Raw genomic sequence first — 15493 nt, 5'->3', positions numbered from 1 at the left:
TTTTCACTTTGTACATGTCAAATGAAGAAGGAAGGGGAGGGCATGTTACCCTTAGCAGAAAATCTGAAAACTTCTTGTTTTAGTGACAAAAAGTTCATGATTCATATAAGTTAATCACATACCTGTGCTTTACATAGTATAGCAAGATAACTCAATTAGTCACATGCCAATTACTTATCTTGGTTTCTCAATCTTTTTCTAGAATATTTTAATTTATTCTTTGACAATTTAATTCGCGTTTACAATGTACCTTGTTCATATTCCCCCGAAGCCCCCATCCCTCCATCTTTCTGGGCTCCCCCAACACACTCCCTTATCACGTCCATAGCCCCTTCTTTTATGTGCAACCCACTGAGTCTAATTAGTGATGCTTGTGTGGGGCCATCCAGGAGGGTATGAGCAACTGATCTGTGGCCACACTTCCAGAGGAAACTGACTGTCTCCTCTAGCAGCCACCAGTAACTGATAGACCCTCAGTCTCATGATTCCCTCTTGTACTCAGGCTGGGATACTGACTTTGCTCTTGTGCAGTGGCCATATCATGTTCAGAAGACATCATTACAGCATGCTCTCCCATCCTCTGTCTCTTAGATTCTTTCTACCCCGTCTTCTGTGATGTCCCCTAAGCCGAGATGCTGATATATGCGTCCTCTCTAGGTAAAAGAGTATAGAGATATGGAGAGATAAAGGGGGAAACTGGGCATTACATAGGGAAGGGGGATTGGAGAGAAGTGTAAAGAAGAGGCTGTGAGAAGGACAACTAACACGAAAGGTCATTTGAAGAAGCCTACTACTGTAGAAGCCTCCGAAAATACGTACATATATGAAAGAATCTAAGTAGAAGTACAACATAATAGGGGAAGCAGAGCTCCAACTAGACAGACGTCTTATACCACAAGTAAAACCTTCAGTGCTGTAAATGGATGACATCTTGTTGATGGTTTGAATCCGAATGGCCTCCATAGGCTCATATGCTTGATATTTGGATCCCAGTTGGTGGAACTTCTTGGGAAGGATTAGGAGGTGTGGCCTTGCTGTAGGAGGTGTGTCACTAGGGACGGGTTTTGAGATTTCAGAAGACCATATACCATTCCCAGTTAGGTCTCGTTCTCTTGTGCTTATGGATGAAAATGTAAGTTCTCAGCTGCTGCTCCAGCACCATGACTCTGCCTGCTGCCAAGCTTCCCGCCGTGGTGGTTCTGGATTCTAACCTTCTGGAACTGTGAGCCCCAAATTATATGCTTTGTTTTATAAGTTGTCCTGGTCATGATATCTTAGAACAACAATATGAAAGTAACCGAGACAACAATGGTGGATAATAATCTTTTCAGTGTGTTCTTTAATTTAGTTTGCAAATAGTTTATTGAGAATTTTTGCATCTATGTCCATCAGGGACAGGGACACTGGGTTTGGGGCTGCCCTTTCCTTAAGTTTCACTGTGTGAGTGGCAGTTACTCATAAGCTTGGCTTCTGCTAGGATGAGGACATCAAAATTGGTTCCGAAACTTACTTTCAGATGTTAAAGCCCCTTCTCAGGGCAAGAGAGGCTTTGGCATTCACAATTTCAAGAGTTAACACCCCAAATATCACATATAAAAGCAGTCCTGGCTGATTTTCATCATGGGATACCATCTTTTCCTTCAGTCTTCACTCTTTTTTACTTCAACCAGGAGGATTCTGCAGTGCAAACAAAACCAGAACATGTAATGACAGTGCTGCCTAACTGCAGTGGCTATTCTGTGGGCATGCTGTGTTTCTTGAGAGACATTATAAACACAGATCTATATGAAGCATAGTTTTACTACTTAATTTTGTTATTTTATAATACTGAATATGTTCTTTTGTGTCATGTACATACACATATATGCATATATGAGTATGTATATACATATACATACGTTAGATTGGCATCTGAGTAATGCTATTCAAGAGAATTCTATGAAGTCATCATTTTCCTTCTTTCTGGGTGCAGACTCATGATGGGCTAGTCTCTCATGGAAGTCCATGCAAGCTATATCTTGCATGTGAAGTGGATACAAAGATATTGAATCCTGTAAAGAGAATGGATGTTTTAAAGCTGTGTACCCTTGGATATGTAGTACCATTAAGCAAAGTGCAGTGAAACCATCCAACTAGACCTCTCTGTGAGTAGAAAGAGAGTTTATTGTGGGGAAAAAAAACTTCAGAGATGCCTCAGAGACTAGCAGCTGGTGGGGAAAACTTGTGAGTTTTGTTGGAAGGATAGTGGTGGGAGGCGGCAGGCAGGCCAAGACTGCCTGGGCTTTGGCACGGGGACTTGGAACTGCTGTAGGCTGTTCTGTTTGGGTTAATCAGGAACCAGAAGCTCTTTGCTCAAGGTAGCTGACCACTGGGCATGGTTAAGGGAGTAGTGGCTTTCTGGTGGGCAGAAAGTCACTTCAGATTCCCAACGGATTCTGAGTTTGGGATTCTGTTTACTCAATGCAGTTCTTCTGTTTACTCGGTAAGAATCTAGTCTGTTTTTGGCCGAATCATCATGTTAGGACATTGTCAGGAGCTCTGCCATTTTGGGGGTCTGCCTTGTGGCCATAGAGTACCCTTATGGTTCTTGAGCTGTCTTTGGGGGCCAGATAAAAACATTTCTGGACATTGCACTGTTGCTTGGATTGCTGCATGGCTGCTGAGTAGGAGGAGTGTTTGACCCTACTGCTGCACTGATGGCAGACACCCTGAGTTGGCTGTGACCGTGATTGCCTTGTGCACCTGAGTGTCCCCAGGATGTCTTCTGAGGATGTGGCCATTTGCCCAAGCTCCAAGGTTTGTAATGTGTGTAGAAATGACTAGTTCTTTGAGACCTGACTCAATGTCACGTCTCATCTTTCTTCTCCATGTGATCAGTGTATTCCAAGGGCTCAGGCACTGGAGGATGGCGAAGTCCAACACAGAGTCCTTGAAGTGCTCTCTGGTGATTGAAAGTATCCACTGAGGCATCAAGTGAATACAAGACGTGTGATTATCATATCAACCAGGGACTTAGGCAGGGCACGAGGAGGGGACTTACCCTGAAATCTACTAGTACTTACTCAGCTAGCTCAGATTTCCCAACATTTCTCATATATGTACCTTAAAAAAAATTAAACCCTAAGAGAAGTAGGCCCAATGAAATTTAGAAGTAGCTTTAAGATTAAAAATTGTGTTTGTGTGTGTGTTTGTGCGCACATGTGTGCACATGCACACATACTTGTGGAGGCCAGAAGAGAGTGTTAGATTTCTTGGATCTGGGTTTAGAGGCATCTGTGAATTCTGGTTTGTATGGGTACTAGGATCTGAAGTTGGTCAGTTATAGACTAAGATACATTATAATTTATTATTATTATATACTAACAAACCTCAGAATAGGTTCCTTCATTGTAGACTTTGTCAATCACTGAATCTCTCTCTAGCAAGGAGGAAACACTGTGCACATGCTACCATTCCTAATGGTCTCACGTAATTTCTGTCTTGTCAGTGGGTGGTGAACAGAATTTGGCAGCAGACTGAATTGTACTAGCAATAGTGAAGTTTCGTTCTTTTCTCTGCTGTAGCCCCTGGGGCTAAAGTAGGGACTCATGGGGTTTTAAGCCCATTGCGTTCATGGTCATGTTCCCTCGTTGTGTGTAGATGGAAGAGCAATGGGACATTAGTCTACAAGAAAAGAACTCGGTGGTAATTAAATTAAGAAAATACCATACATTATGTTTTCCCTTCTAGGAGTCTCAATACACATTAGACTAAAGGCTCCAAGAAGGTCTACAATGAAGGAATCTATCCTGGGGTTTGTTGGTATATAATAATAATAAATTATAATGTACCTTAGTCTATAACTGACAAACTTGGTCTATAATTGTTCCTATTTATTACATATGTCTTATAAATTATAATAATTTCATCTATGAACAGACTGTTCATCATAAAACTCCAAAGTCTCAGTGGCTCTTTTCTTATCGTTTTTGTTACTGTGACAAAATTCCTGAGAAAAACAGCTTAAAGGAGGGAGGACTTAGCTTGGGTCCTAACTCAAGTCCACGGTCAGCTGGTTGTGCTGTTTCAAGGCAGGTAGAGGAGCAATGACATCATGTGAGGCAAGGGTGTAGTAAGGGAAAGTTATTTACTTTATGGCAGCCCTGAAGCAAAGATGAGTAACAGGAAGAGGCCAAAGTCAAGATACAGGCTTGACCTGCCTCCAGCTAAGCCCTATCTTTTTTTCATCTCTCTCTCTCTCTCTCTCTCTCTCTCTCTCTCTCTCTCTCTCTCTCTCTCTCTCTCTCAATAGCTTCTTTATCTTATTTCGAGGCAACGTTTCTCATGAAATCCAGACTTGTCATTTTGACTAGACTAGCTGGCCAGCAAGTTCGCAGTATCTGCCACCCCTCCCCCAGTCTCCGCATGCAGCACTGAGGTTATAGACACATGCTGTCACATCTGGGTTCTGTGTGTGTGCTGGGGATCCAAACTCAGGTCTTTACGCTTGCACAGCAAGGTCTTTACCTACTGACCCATCTCTGTGGCTCCTCTGTTTAGACTGTGAAACAGTCAGTTGGTCAGCCCATTCACCATGTCAGACCACTCATGGATAGTTCTTTCTGGAAACACCTTTGGATAGACTCAGATGTGTGCTTTATTAATCTCCTAACCATCTCTCAACTGAGTCAAGCTCACAGTCAAGCTTAACCACCCATGGCTTATTTCTTGCTCACTGGAGCCCAGTGAAAGTCAGTAAATAGTTGGGAGAAAGTGTCTTAGTCCCATGTAGTCCTCACAGTGTAGTTCTACTGGGTTCTTTGTATCCATCTAGTAAAGGAAGGAACTAAGGTGCACTCACCTTTAGCTACCTTTTAAGGTGGTACTTTCCCCCCTTGCCCCCCCCCCCACCCGCCCCCTTTCCATTGTTTAGAACTGGTTGCACAGCGAACCAAAATGTCACTAGGAGTGTGCCTCAAACACGGGGGAATGTTTGTAATTAGTGACCTAACCACCAGGGTCAGCCCTGCTGACCTCCTAATATTTCTTTTCTCCCTTCTCTATAAGGAGCATGCCCTTGTCCCCCCACGAAGAACATGCATCCCAGGTGATCTACCTAATATGGCCTGTACTCTGCATTCACACAAAAGCCTAGAATTTCATGTGTGTATATGCACATAAGTGTGGTGTGTGTGTATGTACATGTGGGTGTATATATACATATATGTGCATGGTTGCCCATGTGGAGGCTGGAGGTCAGTGTCAAGCATTTTCCTTTATATTCTCTGCTTTATCTTTTTGGAATGGTGGATCTCTCTGGACGGTAGCTCACCATTTTGGCTAGACTGTCTAGATAGGAAGGCCTCAGGATCATCTTATTCCCATCCCACCTCTTGAGATACAGGCACAGGCTCCCACCCTGGCTTTTAGGTGGCTGCTGGAGACCCAAAGCTGTGTCCCCATGTTTGTGTAGCAATCAGTTAACCGCTTTATGTACAGTCACCTCTAAGCCCCAAGTCTAGCATTTCTTGAGGGTAGAGAGTCATCCCCGAAAGGAACAGGGTGGCGACACATGCTGTGTCATGTGGTTTCTGCACATTTTAAATACCTTTGTTGTTGTTGTTGTTGTTGTTCAGACTTAGAGCCATGGAGCCAGCTGCTCATATTCCACTTAAAATGGTATCTTGGGCTGGAGAGCTGGTCAGCAGTCAGCAGCACTGGCTGCCCTTCGGGAGGTCCCAGGTTAATTCTCAGCACCTATGCGGCAGCTCGCAATTGTCTGTTAGTTCAGCTTCAAGGGGTCTAATGCTCTCTTCTGGCACTAGGCACATGATGTGCACATACATACATGCAGGCAAAGCACCCATACATAATTTAAAACATGATTTCCCACAGGTTATTTTTAAGGCCTTCTCTCTGGGGTCTGGAAAGTCTTTTGATCACTCAGCCCAAGGCTCCTGCTTCTCTCCTCTAACTCTAGTTCTGAGGGAGTGACTTATCTGCACCTCATTGCCCAAAGCCTTAGTATGGCCTCTGAGAGGATCCCGTGCCCTTTGACCTCTCCTGATCTGCTCTGCAGTGGGTGTTGTCTGCCTGACCTTCTTCAGTAGCTGGGCAGATTTTGGGGCTGTTTCCCAACCATTTGATTCTAGAGCTTAGAATCCGAGTGCTAAGGGGCATCCACTAAAGGCACAGTGGGTTGATGGTGCCATTAACACACTCTGGAGTTTCTGGTTTCCAAAATGCCGTTTGTGGTGGTTTGAATAAGAATGGTCCCCATAGGCTCATATTTTTGAATTTGTGGCCATCTGGGTGTGGCACTACTTGAGAGGGATTAAGAGGTGTGGTCTTGTTGGAGGAAGTGTATCACTGAGCGTCTGTCTCTCTCTTCCTGCTGCCTGTGGATCCAGATGTGAACTTCTCAGTTACCTCTCCAGCAACATGTGTGCCTCCATGCTCGCTGCCGTGATCCTGGGATAAACATCTGAAACTGTAGGCAAGCTCTAATCAAATGCTTTCTTTTATAAGAGTTGCTATGACTCTGGTGTCTCTTTGCAGCGATAGAACTTTGACTAAGACACTGCGATACACATGATAGCACGTAATTTTCAAAGCAACCCTGGGAAGGGAGCAGCAGGGCAATAGGCCACTGGGAAGGACAGAGTGAACCTCCATCTGTCTAGTCACAAAGCAAGGACATGCTTTATGGCTTGTTCCTACTAAAGATAGTTACCACTTTTTAGACAATCTGGGTCAGCTGGTGAGCTACTGTTGAGCTGGTCTAGGCTGCCAAAGATCTGACCTGATGTCATTTTTATTGAGCTATCTGATATTTTTTCACTATGGACATTTTCTCATTCTGAGAAGCTGTATTCAGATATGAAATACATCATATATATGTATATATGCATATATGTACATTTTATATATATGTTTTGTGAATGAAGGAAAATGTGGATTTGTCTATCTTAGGCTGGCTTATTTTGCTTAACATCATGATCTGCAGTTCTGCCCATTTTCCTGCAAATGACATAATTTCATTCTCCTTATGACTGGGTAAAATGACATTCTCTTTTATCTGTCTGTCTGTTGGCCTGCACTCTCCTGTTTATGGAGCCTGGGGATTTATGGAGCCTTCTCTGGAAAGGCTAATGTGATTATAGCTCTATGGCTTTCACCACCACCCCCCTCCCCTTTTTTTTTTGTGGAGGCCCAAAAGTTCTTCAGAAAGGCCAGTAGTACTCTATAGCAAGCAGGATTAGTAATTGTGGTAAGAAGAAGCCTAAGAGTCTTGCCTCTGGGCATATCCCCTGCCCCAATGAAGGCAGTTCAGCTTTGCTAGGTATCATAAAAGAACATTTAAAAATATTATTAGCAAACTATAATTATTAGCTGAGTCCATCCTCCCTCAGATGGAACCCCTGAGCCCCGGAGAGGCTCCTACGTTGGCTGGCAGCACACAGGGGCTCTAGGAGGGAGTGGCATCATAGGTAGACTTGCTGACCCCCAAGAGCGGCTCCATGCTTAGCTCTCAGGGTGTGTGTACCATGCGGTCTCGGATAAGGGAGTCAAGTTCTGCTGCGTGCGAGGACGGGCTCTCCTTCCTTGTTCCTGACTAGGGGAAGCAAGAGCAATTATGATTTCACATCCCAGGCAGGACTTCTCTGTGCAAGGCTGGCCGTGCACCCTGCTAGGATCTTGGCACCTCTCCTACATTTTATCAGTTCCTCTTTACAGAGGGGCTGCCTGAGTTCCTCTGTACCTCCTCCCCCCCCCCCCAACTCTGCTGATTAACAGGGCTGTTTAACATCTCAGCCAGGAGGGGACAATATAATTGTCTCATTATATACTGGGTTTCAGAATGCTGTTTTTCCTCAGAGTTATAAAGATGGACTGGATGCAGGTCAGCTTGATTCTGCTTTTCTCTGTCAGTGGCCTGCAAGTGTTAAATATACAAGAGATGGGTTGCTGGTCCATGCCTAGTGCCCCTCAGTGTCACAATGTGGTGATGTTTGTTTATGCTTCAGACTGGAAAGCAGTGACCACCTCGGATTTCCCTTCATTTGACTGACTGGCGTAATCCTCCTTGAGTCTTGTTTTAATGTGCCTGTCACAGGTCCAGTCCCAGTGGGGGAGGGGAGAGAATAATAGCCTCTATGGTAGGCGGCCTTACTACCTCAAGAGTACAAAACAAATCCCAGTTTTGGGAGTGGCAGTGACTAGAAATTTCTACAGGTCTTCCACTTGTTCCAGATTTAGGCTCCGAAAGACACTTGCAGTTTGGCCAGGAGTTAGGTGAGTGCTGTGTGAGATGGGTAAGGGTCTCTGGAACCCAGCCTCTCCTCACTGCTCCTGAAGGTTGGGTGGACTCTTGGCATCAGCAAGTTTGGTGGGGGTGGTGCCCGCCAGGGGACGCCGTCAGGGCAGACTCAGTTGGCTGAGGCCGTGCCCGAGTCCTGTCCACTATTAGTCTACGTACTTTAGAATTAGACCCACTCGCTCGGCTGTTTATTACATTTTAAATGGTTTTTCCCCCCATCCCCTGCTCTGTTTGTTTTGTCTTTGACAGATGAATGAAACCTCTTTTTTTTTTTTTTAAGCAACTTTTAAAGAGGCACTAGTACTAGGCAGAGAGAAGCAGGCATCAGATGCCTGATAGGGAACCGTGAATATGAGTTCATATTTGCCTGGTGCTGAGGCTGCCCTGCATGCCCACCTTGATTGTCTAACTGTATAGCAACAAGCAGAGAGGTAATTTTTATTTTGTTTTCCAAAATTATTCTAGGAAAATCTCTTTTAAACTTACAGATTTTAGCCTGTTGAGGAACCCTGTTCCTTCGGACTAAATTTTGCGTATTGTCTGTTTCTTACCGGGCTTCCGTATTGTTTCAGGCTCCACTGGAAATGCAGCAAGGATTCCTAGCACATCCCAGTTGCCATAGCAACAGCAGTCTTTCCCATAATGAGCTGCATCATCTGAACTGATGTCACAGCATCATGCAGCAGGTCAAACAAGGCATCTTCTAGTATTGCATCCTACAGATGTGCTGTAAACATCAAAAGAGGACGTTGGGAGCAGGAGATGGTGAGTGTTAAATGTTTGGGCCTTAATTGCGTGGCTGTTTTGTTGGCTGGTCGGTGGCGTCTGCTAAGGCAGGGGTGGGGGGATGTTGTCTGCTTAAAATGGACCGGAGAAAGAAGGCTTGTTTTGCCTAATTCTGCTTTCAGGCTGCTGTGTTAAGACAAAGGGCCTGTAAGAGTCCTATAAGAACCAAACTGTGAAGATTTCTTGCTCCGTCTCTGCCTGTTATTTTTAGTATTCCCATGAATTAAAAAAAAAAAAAGCACAAGATAAATTTCTATTGCAAAAGCCTAAATAAGCTCTGAAATGTGTAGCTCACATTATTATTTAAACATTGTAAAGATATGTTTCCTTTCGATGGGGCAGGGCTAATTGGTCCCGTTTGCTTATGAGATTTATGAAATGTGTAGTGACTTGCAGAATGGAATTTGGTGTTTACCTCCATTGGGTCTGAGGTTCTTCGCAGTCAGGAATGAGTGCTGAATAAGCATTTGACACAATCCTCATGTGAAAGGGATTCTCTTGCGTGCTCAAGAAATAATCTAAAATTAAAAAGATGCGGACTGAAACCAGATGAAATCACTCACACCTTTTGATTTATGTGGGATTTCTTCCATCCATGCCCTCCATAGTTAGGAGGCTGTAGCTGGAGTTGTTTGTAACTGAGAGAGAGAAACAAGTCTCCTCTCTGCGGCAGTTCTAGTCAAGGATAACCCCGGGGAGAGACTGGGGAAGGGCCAGCCACGGAGCTGCCTGCCTCTTGCTTAACTTTATCCTCAAACTGGTGTGTGGTGGGTAAATGTCAGCATAACGGCTAGGAATGCAGCTCTCTGGACCTATAGCCTCAGCTCAATTCTGACACTCTAGATAAGCGTACATTGTTTACGTTTAATTCAGCTTGTCTTCAGGCTTCAGCACTCCTCTGTTTCCTACAAGAAAGTGTAGCAGGTCAGTAAGGAGGGTGTGCGAGCGCCTTTTGTTTGTGGGAAATGAAATGAATCCCCTTGGTGCAGCTGATTGCTACAAGGGGAGAGAAAGGAGCCAGCACATGTCAGTTCAGCTGATCAATCTGCCCGCTTACAGGCAGGGAGTGGTCTTGTGTTTCAGTGCAGTCAAGTTGATAGTTTTTACTTATATAGCCTTACTGGCAGCACTAGCCTCCCTCCAGTCCTCTTTCGTTCATTTAGTTTACATTGTTGGCGGAGCCCAAAGGCAGATATATTATAAGAAACAGGAAAAGCAACACCGCTAGTCGGCTCGGATTGATTTTTTTTTTTTTCTTGTCGAGTTGAGCACACGGTTCCCATTAGGCATCAGGTTGAGTGGAAGAGCTTGGATTTTAATTAGTGTGTTTATCCCACGCCACACACATGCTGCTCCCAGTCTGGTAAGCGTCTATGGGAGGCACACAGCTATAAGGGATGGCAGAGGTCAACTCAGTCTGGCTTTCTCACAAGCACTTAAGAGCATGGATGCTGGTTGCCTGCTTTTTTTTTTTTTTTTTTTTTTATGACGCATAGTGTGAGCAGAGAGCTCTGCTGGGACTGCTGGGTGTGAACCCAGCTAAGTCAGAAGCTCTCAGGTGAAAGGGAGGAGCAAGAGGGAGAGAGTGGGGGAGGGGGGAAGGGAAAGTGTCTGGTGGCTGAAGTAGAGTCTGGACCCCGTGCCTCGGCTCCTGAAGTACTGCTTGCCAACGCCAAGTAGCGCGACAAGACTTGTTCAGTAACATAATTTGCTAGGAGTGGAAACAAAAAAACAAGGGAAGGCTTTTTAATGGGGTTTCTCTTGGCTTACTTCTCATCCCTTTTGTCCAGCAGTGCTCTCGGCTGCTTCATCATGGGTGATATGTACAATTACTGGAAGTCGCAGAGGCCAGATTCCTTAAGGGCAGTACGAGAAAAGTGAAGTCATGCTTTGAGGGTGGGGAAGGGCCCTGGCGGGCGTGGGCTGCCATGCAGTTGGTAGCAGAACATCCGCCCAGTGCAGACAAACCTGTCATCCTCCCAACCCGCATGATGTGCAGCTACGGTTCCTCAACTTTATGCTTTTGTGCTTTTTTTTTTTTCCTTCTCCAGGAGAACAAAGCCCTGATAGCAGGAGCTGTCACCCGGGTGTTCTGTTTCTTACAGGGCCACAGCCTGTGCTGCACTCTGCACTCTGATTAGCTGCGCCTTAATTACTAGCTCAGGCTATTTCAGTTGTAGTAGTTTTAATATATCCCCGAGGGGTACGTGTGTGTGTGTGTGTGTGTGTGTGTGTGTATGTGTATGTGTGTGTGTGTGTGTGTGTATTGGGGAGGGAGAGAGATTGTTTGATGGCTGGATTTATTGCTGCCTCAGTGAAATTTCCTAGAATTTCAAGTATTTTGTTGTGCACCATGACTGGAATATTATCAAAACCATGTTGACTGTGTGGCCAAGTTTAGACTGCGTAAGTTTCACAGGCAGTTAACCACTCCCATACTTCTGGTTATGGATTTTCTTAATGAACTACAAAATTATAACATTTAATTCCAGCTAACCAGGCCATAGTGGGGGAGAATAAAAATAATAATCATAATAACAACTATGGCTAATGTTTATTCAACTCATTATCAGTCTTACTCAGCCAAGCTCTGTGTATTAGCTTGCTTAGCTCTTACGGTGAAGTTTTGAGATAGAATGTACCAATCTCACCTCATAAGATTGGACACCGGTATTTATATTTTCCAGAGTCACTTCTTAGGTTAGACACTTGGCTAAAGTCACATTTTTAAAAAAATTATTGGGCTGGGATTCCTAACCAGTGCAGTCTGGCTGTGAAAGGCTGCACGCTTTCCATAGCTAACAGTGCCATGACACCTTATTTTAGTCATCTCTGCTTTATCACATGCACCCTACCTTTCCTAATTCTGATCGGAAGGTCAGGTCTCGCAGGCAGAGTGCACTCTCCCTACAATCTGATCAACTTTCCTGTAGAGATGAACGTGAACTTGGCCAGCTGTGGATGCTTACTCTGGCCACAACTGTTTGAGTAATGCAGAGCGGATGCTTAGCTCTTTGCTATGCCACGTGCTTGACATATTGCACGGAAATGCTCCAGGAAAGAGTGTGGCATGACGGAACCTCACTGAAAGTAGGTCTTACCTGAGTCATTAGTGACTCAAGTGTCTTGTTCCCGTCTTGTCATCGGCTCTGTCTGCAGTGTTCCGCTAACCTTAAGGTATTTGCGTTTGCCAGCGACACCCAGGAAATGATAAAAGCGGAAGCCTCCCTCACAGGCTAGAGGCTCTACTATAAATCCATCTCTTAGAGTGAAGAAAATTAAAAGAGGGTTTGTTTGGCTGGATGTATCAGTGGCTGGAAACGAGTGCTGTGTGATCTAGCGCAAGAGTCACAGCCCCGTGCAACATCTTAGAAGCCTTGTGCGTGCGTGAGGAGAGCCAGGACAGTCATCTCTGCGTCGCTTACTCCTCCCCTCCTATCCACTCCCGGTGCCATTACAGGGCTCTCAGGCCTGTCCTTTGTTTAAGTATAGGCCAATGCACATACTGATATCGATTCTATAATGGTGAATACTTAGGAATATTACTCCACGGGGCACATTAGCCTCTTCTAGGTTCTGGGAAGAAGTTAGCTGCTGTCCCAGACTGCTCCAGGAAGGCCCAAGTTTGTTTCTGCAGAAGATGCAGGATTGAGAGGATGCTTAGGAACCAGTGGAGCATCTACTCACAGTGTCTTCTAAAGGAGAGATGAAAATAAACTGGTACAAATGTTAGGGTGATTCCTTTCACCTGGATACAAAAACAAACAAACAACCCACCAAATCCTGCTTCTGTTTAATTGAATTCCATGTGCTAATATAGAAATCTCTATAGCTGTACGCTGTCCTTGCATACATGACTTATATACATTGAACAATAGCCATTCTTTTTCTCCTTGGGATGGATTAGAATCTTGCCATGTGTCAAAAAGGCCAATATTGCCATTAATGTCTTATTGGTATAAGCTATTCTGAGAAATATAATTGCAATAATTCATAAACTGTATTTCTGCCTCATCTGACAAAACTGACTTGTGAAAATAAGAAATGTATAAGGCACATCAATTAAGGAGAGATATAAGAAAATTATTGCAATATTCCTCACCTTGTCAAACTCTGTTCCTGGAGAGACCTCTAGGTATAACATTCTGGGAAGCTAGTTGGCTGGTAGAGGTGTGTGCATGCAAGACTCCAACCTTACACATTTACACCAGCATGCTATAGAAATACCAATTCAAACATGACGCCTTCAAAACAAGCATCTTGACTAATTTGTTTAAAGCCATGTGTTTGCACGAACATTTCTAGGTCCACACTTACATTAGTTACTTTCTCATCACTGGGACAAAATACCTGACCCAAAGCAGAGGTGTATTTTGGCTCATGGATTCAGAGGCTGTCCTCTGCCATGACAGGGGCGTCAATGCACGGCATCAAGCACCGTTATGGTGGTAGGGGCCTCAGGGGGCAGTTACTCACATCTTGGTGGATCAGAAAGCTGAGAGTTTGATTGGAACGGGAAGCAAGAATGATTGTTATAAAGATCTGCCTGCGCCTCACCTCCCAAAACAGTGATGGCAGTTGGGTACAAAGTATTTAAAACAAGAACCTTTGGAAAGATTCCAGATTAAAGACTGTGGCGCCATTCGTGTGTCCATCTTGGTTCGTCAAGGCACTGGGGATGGAGAGCGCCCCCCTATTTCCTGGTAACTAGAAGCATCCCCTTCTGTCAGGAGCGAGCACATTTCCCATAGGAGCATCTCTTTTCATAGGACTTTGTACAGAGGACCCACCCGTCTGTTCAGTATCCTGAATTTAAAAGGCTGAAGTTCTTGTCTCCAGGAGTTGTGTATCTGTTAGAATCTGAACCCTTGGTTTGGTTTTAGGGCTTGGTGAGGATATGAAAGAGGCTGTTTTCCTTATGATGCGCCAGCTTTCCTTTTCTCTGCTCCCCAGTCATAAAGCGGGCTCCAAATCCCTTCAGCCACCTTACAACCGCATGCTTGAGCCACATGGAGAGCTAGGGACTGAGTTCTCAAGCCAGCAGGTACCTGAACCGAGCCTGGCTCGCAGCTTATGTCATAACCCGTGCAGCTGACAAGTTCACACGTGGCTTAGTACTCTGCTTCTGTGACCATGGAACTGACTGGGACCTGCGCAAGGGGATCTGCATTTTCGTTTTACACTGGACTCTGTAACTTGTGTGCACACAAGTCAGTTCTTTTTAGTGCCTTTGGTGCACCTTTTGGTGCTGCCTGAGCTCCACAGGCGCTTGAGTTTGAGGCTCTCTTATACACCAGCACTGAGATGTTTCAGACATAGCTTAGAACTTTAAAGCTAAGGAACCGCTTTTATTAAAAACAACTCAGAGAAAAAGGCTCCCCTACCCCATAGAAAACCAGCAGTGTGCGCAGTAACTCAGCGGTATTGTTGTTATAGGCAGTGAGGGACGCACTGCATTGTACCTGATGAAGTTTGGGAAGCCATTGCTTTCAGGGGAGAAATCACATCTTCTTGGCAAAGCAAGCTAATTACCCATCCTATTGGTTCAGTGCCTTTATCAATTCTCTTGCCCTTTGTTTACTACTTGATTACTGTTATCACCTTCTTTGTTTAACTCTCATTTAACTAATTGCACAACATACTTACGCTGGCGGGGTGTGTTCTTACCGCCCCCCCTTCCCCTCTTAACTCATCATCTTAGTCCCTCTCCCCAGGAGGCCAGGGACCAATGGTTTGGGGTTGCATTACTGCAGGAAGAGTTCATATTTTTTTAATTAAAAAGGGAATTACAGTATTACAGTATAATGAAGCTTTCTCTGTTCTGCCTTGCTAATGTTCCACAGTTCAGATCCAGCATTACTGTTTGCAATAATGACACCCTGGTGATTGGCTCTGGGCCTCAGGATGGGGGGAGCATTCTCACTCTTCAGGACAACGAGAAAGGGCTATGTTCATTTGTGAATCTATAGATTTGGGTAGTTGTCAACGAACTAACAAGAATGATACCTTGAGGGAAAATGACAACCTTTTCCTTCCGTTTTTGATTATATGAATAAATAGAAACTATATAATAAATAAATCTGTTGTCACCTGGAAGTCATAGGGTGGAGTTCTCTTCAAGGGTGTGCCCCAAGAACTGCACACCATAGCAGGCTTGATGGTTACCATGGCAACTATTATACAAGTCATAAAATCAGCTTAATTGAGATAATTTCACCAGTAGTCAACAATGAACAGATGCATCAAAAGCCCATTATCTGCTAAAGGTGAAAAATGTCAAAAAATAAAAAAGAAAAGAAAAGAAAAGAAAAGGACAACTAAAAGCCCCCACACATATATTACCTGGAGAGCTTGTCACAGATTGAACACTATTATTGTCTGGACTCTATTTGTGACAGTCCTGAGTAC

At 44.4% G+C, this 15493-nt stretch overlaps 1 protein-coding gene across 2 annotated transcripts in view; it reads left to right on the top strand.

The window, feature by feature from the left end:
* Positions 1-15493, top strand: part of AKAP6 (A-kinase anchoring protein 6) — a 450197-nt gene that overhangs the window by 11365 nt on the left and 423339 nt on the right. For both annotated transcript variants that reach the window (XM_084791783.1, XM_084791781.1), the window contains exon 2: positions 8872-9064. The gene's annotated coding sequence lies outside the window, so the exon portion shown is untranslated. The remainder of the gene's footprint in view (positions 1-8871; positions 9065-15493) is intronic.

Source organism: Acomys minous, assembly GCF_964271855.1.
Source record: "Acomys minous genome assembly, chromosome: 8".
Lineage (NCBI taxonomy): Eukaryota > Metazoa > Chordata > Mammalia > Rodentia > Muridae > Acomys > Acomys minous.
The sequence above is the reverse complement of the archived record's forward strand: the minus strand, read 5'-3'. Positions and strand labels throughout refer to the sequence as shown.